The sequence below is a fragment of the Mus pahari genome, chromosome 7 (assembly GCF_900095145.1).
Source record: "Mus pahari chromosome 7, PAHARI_EIJ_v1.1, whole genome shotgun sequence".
Taxonomy (NCBI): Eukaryota; Metazoa; Chordata; class Mammalia; order Rodentia; family Muridae; genus Mus; species Mus pahari.
Window position 1 is genome coordinate 102,476,772 of NC_034596.1, and position 15,416 is coordinate 102,492,187.

Sequence of the window (15,416 nt, forward strand, 5' to 3'; positions counted from 1 at the left end):
AAATAAGTACACTGTAGCTGTCTTTAGACATACTAGAAGAGGGCATCAGATCTCATTATGGATGGTTGTGAGTCTCCATGTGGTTGCTGGGATTTGAACTCTCAGGACCTTTGGAAGAGCAGTTGGTGCTCTTACCTGCTGAACCATCTCTCCAGCCCCAGCAACTTTTTTTTAAAAAAAAAAAAAAACTGGAAAACTTTACTTGAAAATAAAATTCCAATAACAAGTGAAAATAAAATTCCAATATACAGGTGAGACAGAAGCCTTGCTTTGAGGGCAGCAGTCAACGTGTAACATTTTCTAGTGGACAGCTAGAGACAAAGTCCCAGTTCAAGGGAAAGCTAAACACCTGGGGTTTGTCTCTACTCTGGACCTGTAGGGGACCAGTTTTGATTGTGTTGGCATGAAGGGCCCAGAGAGGCTGAGAGACCAGAGTTCTGCTACCCAGGGCACTGTGCCTCACCTAACAGTCTAAAGAGTCCTGAGGGGATGGTGGCTCTCCTACCTCCTCTGGAGGTAGACAGCTAAGGCCTCGAGTTCCACAGGAAGCCCAGGCCCTTCCAAAGGCTCCTGTTGGCCAGACACTATAGCACACTCTGGACGGTTCTGGAAGTAAAACGGCCCCAGGGTTTTTCTACATTGCTTATCAGCACTGGGCACAGGAAGCAGCAGCCTGTGCGGCTCCTAGTGTCAGGCTCAAGGACACGGAGACATTCAAGTCAGAGAACTGGCAGGGTAGAATAGCAGCAACCTGTTTGCAACTGCTGGGCCATTGGGAGGTCCATGAATCTATGCCGGCTAGGAGCAAAGCCTAGAGAGATGTCACCTGTGTCCCAAAGAGTCTAAGGACTCCCGAGGGACAAGGGCTCAGCCATCAGCCACGATGAAGAGGGCTTGGAGTTCAATTAGTTTGGTCTCATTTTCCTGCTCTCGCCGCTCATCTGATGTGGCCTGGCTGGTCAAGCTGCTGGCTCAGGTCTCCAAAGACCGTATACATTTCTGAGCAGTATCTAACCTGTGCCTGGGTTGGGGACTCAAAGCTGGGCTGGAAATAGTCAAGTTGGCTGCCATAGAACCGTGGCATCTCATCCAGGAGTTGTTTGTTCTTGGCCTCAAAGTCTTCCCGCACAGACCTAGCTCTTCTCGGGCCTGGTGGAGCCCGTCTTCTTTTCCTCATACTTCTCCACCTTGGCCTGCAGCCTCCTGTAGTCTTGCAAGGCCCGCTTCCGCCAACGCCGCTTCACTGCCACGCTGAGGCTTGGGAATACGCTGCTGAACTTTTTCAGGGGTTCAGTCACTGTCTTTGGATCGGGTTCACCTCCTGGTTGAAGGCATCCACCCGCTTCATGGCTGTGTCTAGGGCTGTCACCATGTGCAGAAAGTCCTGGTCCTGCCTCCACAGTGGGTTGGACAGTAGGCCCTGGGATATCTTCATTTGGGCAAGGCCAGGTCGGCGTCGGCCGGTGCTTTTCTTCGTGGCCTTCTGCGGGTGCTTTTCTCTTCCAGCTGCTGCAGTTTTCCATACTCCCTTTCAAAGTCTCTTTTCCACTGTTTTGGAAACAATCTGCTTCTTGGGCTGTCTGATCTTAAATGGAATCCAGCTCATGGTCCTAAACTCACGCCCACTGCCGGGGTCCTCTGTAGAAAAGCAGGTTCTCCAGGACCACTTCCGGATTCCCATAGCAACTTTTAAAACCGTCCTTATCTTCACTTAAGGCGGATACTTGTCAATCTTGACCTCCTCTTCAGAAACCACCCCGTGGGGAGTGGCTTGCCTATTTTTCTGTTTTTAAGACCTCTCCTCCTGCAGACCACCGTGTGAGGTGCTTCACAGAGGCGAAGCCATTGCTGACTTTATAGGCCCAATGCTTGGATGGAGCCCTGCCCAACACCCTGGGAACTTGTTGGAACCAGCCACCTGCTTGCTGGGTCCTTCCCCAGCCCAAGGCTCACCTCAGACATCTTGAGTTCCAGCCCACAGCTCCAAAGGCAGGCCGATTATCACTTAGCTGCAATTTCAGACTCAGAAAATAAAACACATGGTTTTCAATGGCTTCCGGTGACTTCACTTAGTTTAATGGTTCTGCTTGTCTGTGATGCCGAGGGTTTGGTTTGGTTTTGCCCTATCTGTGGTGCAAGAGAGAGAATCAGAGTCCTGAGCGAGCATGCTTCAAGTGTGGCTGTGGGTACCACCTTAGACCCTTCTAGTGTATTGGCATTTTAGAGCCCAGTGGCTTAGGGAAGAATATGCAGCTATAGGGACTAGTATACCCTGGTGACCCACATACCGGACCCACTGGCCTCACCTGTGAACACTAGCTTGATACTTGGGTAACATTTTCATGAAAAACCTGACATTTAGGTCAATCATATCCCTGGGGAACCATGAGGACATGTACCAATTACCTGTCACACCGGGTCCACCAGAACCCAACTCTGGAAATTGGTTCCAACCTCATGTGGCACTGCGTGACCAAATGTGGGGCTCACGTAAAAATGAGCAAGAGAGAAAGGTTTCTGAATGCACAACCACCAAAAATGTATTGAAAGTCAAATTCATGATGAATCCAGGGTGTGTCTGACCGCGCTCACAGATGTGTATCGCACAGCTTCACTGCAGCCTTGGTTAGGAGCACACACGGGCGTGTCTGCAGTGTGTATGGCCTCCCTACCACTCAGCACCCACCAATCCTGTCTGAAACACCTCAGCCCACACCAGTCTTTCTGCTCTCACAGAACGGTTTACTGAAAACGAAGACTCATGGTCCACACCATCACTCCTCCGCAGAAAAGTGAAAATACGTGCTTGTAGCACATTACACTGGAACGTTTGATTTAAAACAAAACAGAACTTCTATGAGAGCTCTGCTGCTTGTACATTTGTGTGCCAGAAGAGGGCGTCAGATCCCATTACAGATGGTCAGGAGCCCCCATGAGGGTGCTGGGAATTGAACTCAGGACCTCTAGAAGAGCAGTCAGGGCTCTTAACTGCTGAGCCATCTCGCCAGCCCCGACTGTTTGAGTTTTAAAAGTGGTGTTTTCTGACTTGAATTCCATTAAAAATTTTTTTTTTTGTTCAATGAATTTTGGCTTAAGACTAGGGCAGAATGTCAAACAGCTTCTGAGACTTCCCTAATCATACTTCTATTGTGTATGATATGTTTATGTGAAGCGCTCCTTCAGCATTGGCAGTTAATAAAGTCAAAATATCAGTAAACCCCAAAGAATGTTAAAAAGATGGTTTATGTCCAGAAGTATCAGATTTTCAGCTAAAAGTCCACATGACTCTCCTCACTAGAATGCAAATTTGCTTTTGTTTTAAATAAATGGTAGAATGATTTATCTGTATGCCAAAGAATTGCTTAAAAAAATTCTTCCCCAGCACTCAGGAGGCAAAGGCAGGAGGGTCTCAGTGAATTTGAGGCCAGCCCAGTCTACACCGCAAGTTCCGGGACAGCCATACATAGTAAGACCTGGTCTCAAAGAATAAATGTTTCTCTTTATGATTTATTATCGGTAAATGTTGGCTTTCTTTCCTGTTTTATAACGCCATCTACCTTTAGTCGTATAAAATATTTTCGGGTGACAGTGGATCTGGAGTGGGAAGACTTGTAGAACAGCCAGGTACCTAGAAAGCTAAGCCAGTCTGGTCCTGAGAAAGCGGGGTTGGGAAGGGTCCCACTGACTCCCACTGAATCCATCAGCTTCTCCTCCCTCCCTGCTTTGTTCAGCAGGAATCTGTGTGTCTTCTGTAAACAAAGCCTGCTGTGTGGCCTGAGGAGCCCGGGTGATTCTTCCCATCTGCCGGGCCTGCCACACTGGGAGCTTAGTGGGAGTGACTCAGAGTCCCATCACCAAATTCCTGCAGCAGGGTGGGTGTTGGGCTTGGGCTTCCCCACCCACTGGCATCACTGTGCTGCTGCCTTCAAAGGCCCTGAGGCATAAGTGCTGATCACTGCCACCCGTCCCTTTCTGAAAATTCAACCATAAAGGGACGGCTGTTTGTCACATGCACACCCAGGACAGACCACTTAACTTGCTGTGCCAGATACTACCTACAGGATGTGCCTCAGTTTCCTGTGCCATACATAGGGTTCCTATTTCCCATAAATCTTAAGGGACATAATCTGGATGACTGTCTTGTGAACTACAAACCTCTGCCTGGTGGCCGTGACTCATGAGGGTTAGTGCACAGTTAATAGTAGCGTGTTTCAGAACAGTGACACTTTGAGTGTGTGTGTGGGTGAGTGGGTTAATTAGATTTAGTACTCAACATGAAACATGTATATTAAAGCATCATATCTTACTCTGTATGGTATTTAAATTTTTAATGGACAATTATTACTTATCCACTTAAATATACCTTGCTGCATGGCAAATTGTTTTCTTTTCTGTCTGTATTTCTTTTCTTTTCTTGAGACAGGGTCTTCCTATGTAGTCCTGGCTGGCCTGGAACTCACTATGTAGATCAGGCTGGCCTCAAATTCACAGAGATCTGCAGGCCTCTGCCCCTCAAGGGTTGGGATTAACGACATTGTGCCACCATACCCAGATAGTTTTCTTTCTCTGTCTCTATATTCGGATCTGTCTGTTCAAGGGCATCTGATTTCTGCCCCTCCTCTCTCATGGAGCTATACAGACAAAGATGGCTGTCGTATCCCTCAACAGAACAGCCTTGTGGGACCACCATCATAGATGTACTCTCAGACGCGGGGGTTCTCATGGGGCACATACCTCACATGACTGCTTGTTTCTGTTCTTCCGCTATGACTGACGCCCCCAGGAATATAAACTCTGTTGCATTCACTCACCTTAGAGAACTGTGTGCTGCCTCACTCTGGGAGTGAGCCAGAACTGTTCATCGCCATGGATACGATGGAGGGATGCGTTGCATATCATCTTGACAGTTTAAGCCTATTGGTGCTATTAGGTGCCTGGACAGCTGGGGGCATTGTCTTGCTGTGTTAGTCACCACCTACAGAATGTGGGTGTCTGACTGGGGACATTCATGTGACGGTAACTTTGTGATATCCAAATAGATGGATATAGGCAGAGGAAGAAGTCCAGCCAGCGAGTGCTCCTCACCTACGTCTGAGAGTACAGCTGGAGAGTTCTTTGTCTTGGAACCCTCTCCTGATGGAGAGTCCTTTGTGACACACAGGGACTAGGGATGTTCTGGTTTACAGACCATCTGGCCTTTGGACAAACCATACAGCTTTGAGGTGTCCCATGCTTTTTCCCCTAGCTATAAACCTCTCTGTGACCCCTCATGGCTGAATAATGCTCTTCCCAGCATGCCTTTGTCCCACTCTTCTCCCCACACAATTGAGTCTACAGTTTGGTCCAGAGGGTCCCTCTTTGCAAAGAGATTCACAGTGGCAAGATTTAGGGGAGGCATTTGGAGGGCAGCCCTGCAGCAGCAGCAGCAGCAGCAGCAAAGGGTTAATTAGGGGAATAACATAAACATGTGAACAGAAGCTCAGAATAATTCCAGTTCCGGGGGTCAGCATTAGTTACCCCACCTTTGGTTATAGAAAGTCTGTGCTTTGTAAAACAAATAGTGCTTACATGGTTTTGCAGAGAAAATGTTTCCAAGTATAGCATTTCTCTTATCTGAAGCATTGTTAACGAGGGGTGGTGGACCAAGGGTTGCAGACCCCATACACTGCCAAGAACAAAACAAAACAAAACAAACAAAACTTTTCCGTTCCCCTGTGAGCTTCAGAGTCTTTCTCCTTGGGGCTGAACATATTGGGTGTTACCCTTTGAAAGGGGTATGTGGTTGGCCCAGACTCGTCTTAGCTGCCCTTTCTTGAAGATCAATCCTGTTGTCTGAGCAAAAGGATTATGGGTAGAGCTGAACCAGTTTTGTGTGCTTTGCAATTACCAGCCCTATGGATTTTGTGTTTCTCAATGAGAACACAACAAAGGCCACCCATTCAGGAGGAGGAATGTGGCTTTTGGTTTATGGGACATAAAAGTGTCCCAACTTTCAAGTCATAGTCTTCAAGGTAAAGTTTCAGATGTCCTGGCCTATCCATTTATACAGCAAGTGCATGAAAATTATAGATGCAGAAAATGATTTTTTAAAAACCCATAAAAGCAATTATCCTTACCTGTTAGAAGCCACAGAGATATGGCGACCTTGCATAGTATACAAATCCGAATGGCAGAACTTAGCAACGATTCCTTCAAGTATTGAGGAATTCAGACCTCAGCTGAGGCAAATTGAATTTTAAAAGCTTAGGGTCTGATGAGTTGGCTCAGAGGTTAAGAGCACTTTCAGAGAACCCAGGTTCGATTCCCAGCACCTGCATGGAGGCTCCCATCTGTCTGTAACTCCAGGCCCAAGGAATCTGATAGCCTCTTCTGGTTGCCAAGGTAACCAGGCATGCACATGGGGAACATATATACAGGTAGGCAAAATACTCATGCACACAGGGAACATATATATAGGTAGGTAAAATACTCATGCACATAAAATGAGGATTTATGTATGCATTTATTTAGATAAAGTCTCATTGTGTAGTTCAGATTAGGTTCAAAACCATGGTCCTTCCACCTCCACTAGAACCCACTTCAAGATTCCATTTCACTGACCATGAGGTTATTAGTACTGGAGTCGTCAGGGCACACCCTCTCTGCATGGGAGTCCCTTCTCAGAAGCCGGAAGCCATCCACTCCTGCACATGTCAGATGCCCGTGAAGGACCTGGTGGGTGACAAGAGCCATGTGTTTGCCTTCAGATGTTCTGTGGCAATGTAACTTCTGAGAGTTGATGCTGTTGTTTTCCTTAAACAGGGAAAAACGAAAGGGGTATACAACGTGATGGCATGGTCTCTAGTCCTAGCACTTGGGAGGATGAGGCTGGCTGACCGTGAGTTCAGGATCAGCCATGGTTATACAGGGAGACCCTGTCTAAGGAAAACCAAACCTCAAATGAAATAAGAGAAGAGGTTCGGTACCAGAGTTCATCCCAGAAGACAACCAGCAATCTGAAAGGAGGCTCAGTTGTTCCAACTTCTTTATAAAGCACTTTTAAGTTGACAGGTTATAAAACTATAAAACTATAAAATTATAAAACTATAAAGCCAAGACTGGGTTGCACTCTGCTTCCAGACCCTGAAGAGCTGGCATCCAAGTGACTCTGAGGCTCTTGAGCCTCCATAACTCAAGGCAGTGTATCCCATTCTGAGTATGCCAGGTGCTGCACAGATCCTATTCCTGACTGTGAACTGCACCCCTGTGCAGAAGGGCCAGCATGTGTGTGAACCTCAGGGGGTCACTGTCCTAGCAAAGATGAATGAATGCCCAGTGAGTGTGTACCAACATCAGAAACAACTTTGCAGCTGGGCCAGCTGATAGGCAAGGCTTATTGCTCCAGGCCAGGTATCCGGGGAGTGGCAGAACCAGGGTCCAAATGGGTATGAGCTAGCACGTTCTTGTACCACCTATACCTCATGACTCAGCACTGCCCAACCACCTAGCATCAGCTGTCCTGACTGCTCCCGTGCCAAGTCTGAGACCTGTACACCCTTATTGGAGAGAGCTGCGTGCCTTCTAACACAGGGTGACACACTTCGAGTTGTGATTGGCAGTGGCTGATCCGTCTTCTTCTATAAACACTGATTTCTTTTCAGCTATCTTTGTTAAAATGAGGATGAATAGATATTTCTTTTAGATAGGCAAATTGCAGCCACCTCTTCGTAATACACCCAACTAGTACTCCAGCGGTCCGGAAGAATGCCTTTGCCTACCTGGCAGACTTGGAGATTAGGTCAAATAAGCCACCAGGGACCAGCAGAGGACAATCTCCAGGTTACTTTGTTGAGATATAAATGCTAAGGAGATTTTTAGGGTGTCTGACGGTCTTTCTTCCTTATGATTTAAAAGATCTTCACCTCGGGGAGCTTGGCATTGTGTGGGGGGCTTGATTGTTATGTGTAGAGGGAGGGGTGATCCCTTGGAGAGAGATGTCTGACAGTCTTAATGCCAGGCTTCATGAAGCAGCACCTGCAGTGGGATGGCTTCTGATGTTCCTATCACGAATGTCAAATGTCATTCCCTGGTCTCCATGCTAACCTTGCCCGCTTACATGAGGCACTAACCAAAGACAGGAGGGTCTGCCTGCTTTTGCTGGAGTCTGACTCCAGTGACAGTGTCTGTAGCAGGTGGGCACTCCTGGTCCTGAGGTAAAGAAACAGGGACTTAGAGCCTCCTCATCACCAGGTGCCCTGCGGGCCAGGTGAGAAGCGAAGTGACGTTCTTGTCATTCCTGGTCCCCAGGGTTTCTTCTGATCCGGGGTGCCTCTCCATTTGGCCCAAGTTTGAAGCTGCATGGTTTGTCTGAGGTGAGGCGAGAGCACGGGCTGAAGTGGTAGAAATGGTGGATGCAAGTCTGAGATTCTGTCATCCAGCGCCAGAGTCGTGGTCTAAGAGCAGGAACGGGTGTGGGTTTTTTTTAAAAAAGTTTATTTTATTTGTGTGTGTGTGTGTGTGTGTGTGTGTGTGTGTCTGTCTGTCTGTCTGTCTGTCTGTCTGTCTGTCTGTCTGTCTCTGTCTGGGAATATGCACAGGTGTGTAGGTTCCCATGGAGGCCAGAGGTGTCAGATCCCTTGGAACTGGGATCACAAGACATTGTGAGCCACCTGCTTTGGGTGTTGGGAACTGAACTCGGGACCTCTTTTGCAAGATCAGGAAATGCTCTTAACTCCTGAGCTGTATCCCCAGCCCACTCTCTTTTGAGACAGGTGTTACACCTGAGAATCTTGTGAGAAAAGCCAGTTCCATAATGTTTGAGCTAATTTGAAGCAACCTCAAATTAAATAGTGGCCAAGATGATGGACTCTAGCCATGACCACTTCAGGGTACCCAGAAAATAGCCACAAGTCACATTTTTCAGAGGCGTACAAAGGCAAAAACCCCAAGATCCCATCTCCCATCAGGTTCAATCAGGGGCAAGTATATATCCTGACATACTCCTGCCTGCATATCTCCTGCCTACATCCAATCAGGGGCAAACATACATCCTGATGTATTTCCTGCCCACTTACTTCCCACCTACACAGGATCAACTACATCTGGTGCAGTTGAGTCAAACAAACTTGTTTACGGAAGGAAAACATGCAACTTCTTATTTCCCATAAACAATATAATAACCTCCAACATTCCAGGAAGTGTCTGTCCTTGGGCAAGTGAGGTTTAAAGGTTAAATTTGGCCCTAACATAAGGTTGTGTGTAGTCCAGGCTGGCCCCGACGTCATTCTAGAGCCGAGGATGACCTTGACCTTGCAATTTTCCACTTTACCCGTGAACTGCTGGGACTTCAGGCATGCACCCCTACGTATGGTTTCTGTATGTGAGGAGCAATCCTAGAGCTCTGTGCATGTTGAGCCAGCATGCTACCAGCTGAGCCGCCTCTGCAGTCCTTGCTTTTGCTCCTGAGTATATGGTGTGCATACATTGGTTTTGTTTTTTGTTTTTTAAAGACAAGGTTGTGCCACACAGCCCAGCCTGGCCCCAGATCTCTCTGTGATCCCGACAGGCCTACACTTAATCCTCCCTTTCCACCTTCTCAGTGCTGAGTTACAGGCCACCTTGCCTGGCAGCTGGTTTTGACAGAGAAACATCTGCCGACAGCTTCACTTCTCATCCTTCAGCTTGGCACCGTGGCCACGGGGTCTCAGCCTTGTATCCTAGCTTGTGTTCAGACAGCTCTTTCTCCAGATATGATCCTGTAATGGCACACCACTTGAGAACCACGAAGTCACTGAGTTGCACAGTGTGCCTGCTTGAGATATATTACATGGCATCAGAGTGTTCTGGGGGTCAGTGTCAGTCAGCCCTGTGTCCTCGGAAGGGTCTTTAGGCAGCTGACAACTGATAAATGTTTGTGAAGTTCCGGCTTCCTCCTGGAAAGGTCAGTGTTATTGAGGTCAAACACTGTCAGTTATTTTCTTTGAGGTGACAGGCTTGTTCCTGGTTGTTATTATTGCATTGTGTGTGTGTGTGTGTGTGTGTGTGTGTATGAGAGTGTGTGAGTATGTGAATGCATGTGAGCATGTGTGATTGTATGTGTGTGTGTATAATGTGTGTGAGTGTGTGAGTATGTGTGTATGATGTGTGTGAGTGTATGTGTGAATGTGTGTATGAATGTGTGTGTGTGTGAGTGTGTATGCATGTGAGAGAGTTTGTGAATGTGTATGTGTGACTGTGTATGTGTGAGTGTGAGCGTGTGTGTGTGTTGCACCTGACACGGAACATTGATGGAGGTCAGAGGACAACATGCAGCAGTTGGCTGGGTCACCATGTGGGTTCCAGAAGTTGAACCTAGGCTGTTAGGCTTGGCAGCGTGCACATCTACCCACGTAGCTGTCTAGATGGCCAGCCCCTCAGCCATTTTTCTGAGAAGCTGATTACAGAACTTTCCAGTGTGAATGACTGCAGTTTGTCCATCAGCCGTTCTCCTGAGGGGACATCGGGTTGCCTGAGAGAAGACTCAGCTGGGTTGCAACAGGTGCTGCTCTGATCCTGTGGACTTGGTGTGCTTTAGGACAAGACCTGTGCGTGACGGTTGAACTTGAACAGCATCAATAACTTTAAGTTCATCTTAGATGACCTTTCATTTTGACTGTGGGTCAGCGGCAATGAAGACTCACGCACCGGGGTCACCGCCTTGTGATATCTACTGTCACTTCCACAGTCAGTTCAGACGTCAGCATTGTGACACAGGAAATGACATCGTGGTATTAGGAAAGTGTTTCTTGACCTCCTACACTTCCTGAGGGGGGTGTCTCAGGATATTTTAAGAGTTGGAGGACTGTGTGTTTAGAACTGCCACTCAGGAGGTTTACAGTTGGTGACTCGTGTGGCACACTCCTGGGGGTGGCTTTGCCCTCGATGTGCGTGCTTACGACCCAAAACACAGCAGTGCAGTTCCTGACTTCTACGTGCACTGGCTGAACATGGAAGAGGGCCAGCAAATGGATCTTACGACCGTGATAAACATGGGAGATTCTGTGGAATTTGAGGGGAAGACCCGCAGCTCAGCTTGCTCTTCAGGTAGTGGTGTTCTGGAGAGGACATAACCTGAGCTGAGCTTGAAGAGCAGCAGAATTGAATCAGGTAAAGAAGAGGGGGTGGGGCAGAGATGGAAAGACTAGGAAGCAGGAGAGAGTGCACCGCATCTGGGAGATTGCAGGCAGCACAGTAGATGCTGAAGCTGGGGTAGGGCACCGAGTCTAAAGCTGGGCAAGAAGCCAGTGAGTGTGCGCCGAGTGTTTCCCCCACACACAGGGGACACCCACAGCAGAAATTACAATGGCACTTCTTGTGATTCCTGGTCCACAATCTCCACACTGCCTTTCCACAGGACCAGACTTTGAAAGTAGCATACACAAGAGGTTGAGGTTTTTAGGAAGATCATACTAATGGAATAAAGAGGGATGGAGGGGGCTGGTGGGACTGCTGTGGGGTAAAGCAGTTGAGGCTGTTAGAGGAGCCCCAAAACAGTAAATGACCAGGGAAATCCAAGGAGGTGCTGAGGAGGTGCAAGAGACAGAGACAATGGGTTTGATCGTCTAGCATGTAGATATTTAGAATCAACGGGATTTGGTGATGGATTTGATGTTAATCATAAGAAATTGGGATTAGCCAAAGCTGTATCTAGGTTTATACATTATTGAGTGGCTGCACAGATGGCTATTCACAGGGGTGGGGGAGCCTGGGAGGAAAAGTGGAAGCAAGGAAATCCGTTTAACATTGTGTTCCACAGACACACACGATCATGAGTGTGCGCACACAAGCACACACACATATGGACACACACACATGGACATACACATGTATACACACATACAGATATTCATGCACACACGTGTACACACACGCAGATATACATGCACACATACATGTGTATACGCATATGCATGTGCGTGCATGCACGCATATGCACACACACACACACCTATAGCAGACTGAGCTCTGAGGCAGAGGAAGCCTTGGCTGGAGACCCCAGCATTGGTGATGGATGATCTGTAGTCACATGGGATGTGATGACACCTGGGAGCTGCCTTCCATGTCCCTCCTACCTACAGGGGAAAACAGAGCAACTGTAAACTCTTCAGGAAACCTTTGGGGATGGTTCAGATGTGTGCACAGTAAGCCTGACACTCCACAGTGACACAAGCTGGATGCCATGCATTTTTGGTTCTGAGTTAACTCAGTCTTCAGGTCTTCACAGGTTGGTAAGGTGCTGATTGTGGTTTTTAGCTGTTTTCCCAGTGGGATGATTTTCTCTGGAAAAGAAGGCATTTCTCTTAACTCTCTTCGTTTTCAGAATGCTCAGAAATTTTACCTTTCTTTCTTGTACTAATGAGCATGCTGGTATGGTTCCTGGACATTGGATGGCCAGAATAGGGAAATAATGGCAGATGTGGTACCGTTTTTATGAGAGGCTCTAAGGAGATGGGAAGAGAGGAGCTGAAGGTCTTAATTCCCATTGTAGGATTGGGTATCAGGAGATTGTCTTCTGGATGTCTGTCCCCAGAGGCCACTTTCATCAGCTAAGCCCTACCTCTAAAGACTCCACACACTCCCAAATAGTTCTATGCTACAAGCTGGAGACCATGTGCTCAAACTGAGTGCATGGGGAATGTTCCAGACTCAAACCAAAGCAGTCCATCTGCAATGTTTTCATTTAAACCTTTTCGCTTCACCTGCATGCCTTCTTTTATCATGACAGTTTTTGTTAGTTTGTTTTGTTTTGCTGGCGTGAGGGCTAACATAGTTCTTTGTTTTGTCCGTGTGTTCTACCTTCATGATTCCCCACGATAAGCTTTGTGGTGTGTGGTTCTTGCCCGTGTGCCCTAAGAAACACTCACTCTGTACACTGTCGGGTGGAGGAGAACCAGGATCGTGGGCTGCGCTTGCACGTGGCGGCTTGCAGGGTGAGGATTGTTGCAGATGAGGAGGAAGTTTCTGGGCCTCCCTACCTCATAGTTTTACTGTTTAGTTGGTGGCTGAGCCTTAGCTGGTGCAGCGCACACTCAGCTGTCCATAATGGGCAAAGCATGTGCCAGCGATGCAGAGGGGTCTTTCCCCAGTGACCTGTTGTACTTCTCTATGGAACTTTGTTCCTAATCACAATTCACACACCTCTACCTCGGATAAGGATCTGAGGCAGTTCAGAATTGAAGCTGTTTTTGCTTTGATTGCCCTCTGAGAAGGGTTGTGTTCAAGCGTCACGTGTAAGCCGACAGCGTGCAGTGAGCTGGAGCAGGTGGATTACAGGAGTTGGGAGGTGTGAGAGGAGGCAGCTGTGAGCTGGCGGTACACAGCCAGGCTGAGGCACAGCCTCTGTCCTTAACAAGTCTACCTGCAGGGACCACCTGCTCTGTGCTGTCACATGGTTCCACCAGGAGGTCAGAGCAGGGGCTGGCTGTTGTAATAGGATTTCCCACGTTGACTTTTACATTCTTGCTGATTTTACTTTGTGTGTGTGTGTATCTGTATGTGTGTGTGTATGTGTGTGTATTGTGTGTGCATATGTAGGTGTGTATGTATGTGAATTGTGTGTGTATGTATCTGTGTATGTATGTGAAGTGTGTGTGTGTATCTGTATGTGTTTATGTGTATGCATGTGCATATGCATCTGTGTGTATCTGTGCATATGTATGTGTGTATATATGTGAATTGTGTGTGTATGTATCTGTGTATGTATGTGAATTGTGTGTGTATATCTGTATGTGTTTATGTGTNGTGTATATATGTGAATTGTGTGTGTATGTATCTGTGTATGTATGTGAATTGTGTGTGTATATCTGTATGTGTTTATGTGTATGCATGTGCATATGTATCTGTGTGTATGTGTGTGTATGTATGTATATGTGTATTGTGTTGTGTTTGTGTATCTCTGTGTTTGTGTGTGCATTGTGTTTGTATCTGTGTGTATGTGTGTGTATGTGTGTATGTATGTATGTGTGTGTATGTACATGTGTGTTTATGTGCTTATGTGTGTATGTTTGAGTATGTGTTTATGTGTGTGTATCTATGTGTGTATTGTGTGTGTATATCTGTGTGTATGTGTGTACGTGTTTATGTGTGTGTGTGTGTGTACACATGTAAGTGTAGGCCAGAAATTGGTGATAATCTCTTCTTCAGTAGGTCTTCATGTTTCTGTTGTTGTTTGGTTGGTTTCTGTTTCTGTTTGCAATAGGATCTCTTACTGGCTGACTTGATGCTTGCTGGCTCTGCTAGACTGGCCAGCCAGTAAGCCTTGCAATCCTCCTGCCTCTGCCTCTCTAGTGGTGGGATTACAGCCATGTACTGCCCTCTGGTGTGCTGGGATTCAACTCGGGTTCTTCTGCTTATACAACAGGCTCCACCCATTGAGCCATGTCCCCAGCTATTAGTCAGCTCTTAGTCAGAGCTTCATGCACGCCACTGAACAGCCCCACAGAAGAGGGTCATCATTCTTTCCAGCCAGATGATCTGGCTGTAAGTCCAAGATTGTGTGACTCATTCAGGGTGATGGTGCTCCGGGCCTTCTGACTTCCAAAGCTTTCGCTGTTTATTGCACTAGGACTCCTGTCTCTTCCAACTGTAGGGATTCTACACTGTAAGGATTCTACAAAAGATGATGAAATGGAATAGAGACCAATCTAAAACTCCTCAAAGCTAGTATCTGCAAGTGCATTCCCATATACTAATACGTGGGCTTTGTAACACTTCTGTGGCTAACCGCAAGCGGTTCACAGTAAGAGGATGTGTGGTTGGATGGCTGGATCGCTCCCCCAATGGGGGCAGGGAGGCCAGAGGGCGGGTCCAAGCACAGCTTCGAAGCTGCCACATCATCTGCAGTGGAATACTGAGTGATCAGCAGATGACCTGGTGGGCAGAAATGAAAAATCTGGCTGCTCACTTTTGAACAAAGGGTCTGTCCGGCGTCCGGGGCTGAGATTACTGGTGACGAGGAGCTCTGGTGTCTCAGTGGGGAACAGACTTGCTCCACCTCTGCTTTCTCAAAACCACCTCCTTCCAGGGGCTCTTCTTTCTTTTTTCTTTACGGTTTACCTTGACTCTATCTTAATGGTGGCTTGAACACTAACTGCAGAAACTATGTATGTATGAGAATACAGATTCTCATCTGTGTTCTCTGGTAACTGACAAACGAACACTTGACATTTGGTTACTTGAACAACAGTAACCATATTTATAAGGCAGGTTAATGTTTAATGTTTCTCTCTCATCCTTTCCATCTTTCTCTTCCATTCTTCCTTCCTTCCTTCCTTCCTTCCTTCCTTCCTTCCTTCCTTCCTCCTTTCCTTCTTCTCTTCTCTTCTCTTCTTTCTTTTTTCTTTCTTTCTTTCTTTCTTTCTTTCTTTCTTTCTTTCTTTCTTTCTTTCTTTCTTTCTTTC

The 15,416-nt window shown here is 47.1% G+C and overlaps 1 protein-coding gene and 1 pseudogene across 6 annotated transcripts in view; one reads left to right on the plus strand and one right to left on the minus strand.

Annotated features, from left to right (window-relative positions):
• Eml1 (EMAP like 1) overlaps positions 1-15,416 on the plus strand; it is a 162,427-nt gene that overhangs the window by 69,064 nt on the left and 77,947 nt on the right. The window contains exon 1 of one of the 6 annotated variants that reach the window (XM_029541182.1): positions 10,878-11,124. The exons of the other annotated variants lie outside the window; for them this stretch is intronic. The gene's annotated coding sequence lies outside the window, so the exon portion shown is untranslated. Of the gene's footprint in view, positions 1-10,877; positions 11,125-15,416 lie in introns of those variants that run through there. 6 annotated transcript variants of the gene reach the window in all.
• LOC110324624 lies at positions 868-1,606 on the minus strand (annotated as a pseudogene).